Raw genomic sequence first — 2113 nt, 5'->3', positions numbered from 1 at the left:
ATGGGACAAGATTATGAGTGATGGTTGCCTTTGGCCGCCCGCCACTAGTATGTTTGTACCAGTATGACTCCAGATATAAGTAGTTTCCTAGCAGTGCCACCGTGACAATTGACAAAGCATCCGCTGCAATGAAGTCGGTGGTGAACAAATTGACGCCTGCAAGGGTGGAGGCATGGTCCTTCCAGGCAACGGGGTGCCTCCTGACGGCGTGGTGGATCAACACATCGATCCATCCCACCCTGGTGTCGCCGGTGGTGATGAGCTAGAGCACGGGCCGACTGCTGCGGAGGTACATGATGGGGTGGGCTTTTAGACATCGGTCGATGCGATGACCGATGAGGAGGAGCCCGTGCACGACATCTCTGCCAGCATGACTCCCCATGAGCCATGATGTATCCCCGCCTACCCCATGACTTCGCTCCCTCGATTGCGCTCGTGGAGTGCGACCAACACGGAGTTTCTTGGTGCGACGTCCCCATACCTACCGACAATGCACATGCTTTAGCTAGGAATGTATTTATTTGGACATTTTTTAGATAGGAATGTAGGCAACGCATGTGCTTTAGGTAGAAATGTATTTTTTGACATCCTTTCGATTGGAACGTAGACATGCCTATCTTTGACTGTAAAATGTAGAACGGCCCCTATAGTATGTTTTCTATTCTTTAAAATAGACTCATTGGCATGATATTTGCCTAGTGAAGGTACTCCCTCTATAAACAAATGTTGGACGTTTTAGGTCACTACAAAGGGAGAACTAAATAAGATATTACCTGAAGGTGATTATTTCAAGATCAGTTTATACAGGGGTGGCCATGTGTTTTTATCCTTGCCGCGCAATTTTGAACTAAAAAACTACTGTGAGTAACAATGATTTTTAGATAGTAGAATAGTCCAGTTCTACTTTTAACACCATGAGTTTACCTTACCTTATTTCATTGGATTCATGCAGAATGAAGTGGCCATGCTTATGTCGAAAGCTAATCCACAGGATGCTGCCAATCTTCATAATCTTCAGATTTTCGCCAAGCGAAAGGCCTCTGAAGAATCAAGGAAGGATGCAAAATCACTAACTCAAACATACACAAGCAATACTTCGTTAGTGGCGATCCTCATTGCGACAATCACCTTCGACGCTGCCTTCACCCTGCCTGGAGGATACAGCAACGATGATGGAAGCGAGGGACTTCCAATCATGTCTAAGAAGTTTGCTTTTCAGGCATTCTTGATCTCTGATGTCTTGGCAATGTGATCCTCTTTTGCCGTAGCCTTCATATGCATCATAGGAAGGTGGGGGGATTATGAGTTCTTGGTTTATTACAGATCCTTCACTAAGAAGCTCATGTGGTTTGCATACATTGCAACAACTACAGCTTTTTCAACTGGTTTATACACTGTGTTGGCTCCACGTCTTCACTGGTCGGCTATTGCAATTTGCGTCATGGTAGCTTTGTTGCCCATTCTCACTAAGCTGCTGGGCGAATGGCCGGTGTTGAAGCTCAGATTTCGGCTGGGTAAAGCTTTCAACTCCGATCTCCTTGACATGGTGTGACCTCAACCATCTTGTCTTATGGTCATGATTTCTGATAGTACCTCATTTTTTATATGTGATGAACATTATTGGGCCAGCTACTTGCTCTGTATTTGTTAACTCATTGGGAGAGAATGTTGTACTACGTACCATTCTTGCATTTGTTTCAAACTTGGGGAAAATTCTAATATTCTTGTATGATGTTGGTTCAATCTCCGACTCTCTGTAGAGATGATTCATGCCATCTGTAATGGCAATGGCAATGTCCATTTTGTTTTTGTTATTCCATAAGCGTCGTGCATTGCAGCATCACATCTATCCATCGACAGCGGCAAGAAAACAGTATTTCTCACCAACATCTGTTTGAAAACGGCAAGGTTGATGCATTGTGAAACCAAGGACTACATACAGCACTGAACAGAAAAAAGGAGGCAAACTCGGAAAACAGCAGAAAGTTCTTCTTCCTTGCCTGGGGCCTTGTAACCCCGCGGCCCTAGCTGGGATGGAATCTCAGAGGAGGCCATGGATCGACGAGTAATGTGAAGAACTGTCGCCTGTGGTTGTTTGTACTGTATGATGGGG

At 45.0% G+C, this 2113-nt stretch overlaps 1 pseudogene; it reads left to right on the top strand.

Moving 5' to 3' along the window:
- Positions 1 to 1552, top strand: part of LOC119273704 — an 8048-nt pseudogene extending 6496 nt beyond the window's left edge.
- The last annotated feature ends 561 nt before the right edge of the window (positions 1553 to 2113 follow it).

Source organism: Triticum dicoccoides, chromosome 3A (genome assembly GCF_002162155.2).
Source record: "Triticum dicoccoides isolate Atlit2015 ecotype Zavitan chromosome 3A, WEW_v2.0, whole genome shotgun sequence".
Lineage (NCBI taxonomy): Eukaryota > Viridiplantae > Streptophyta > Magnoliopsida > Poales > Poaceae > Triticum > Triticum dicoccoides.
Note: the sequence above shows the minus strand (reverse complement) of the source record. Positions and strands in the feature narration are given on the sequence as shown.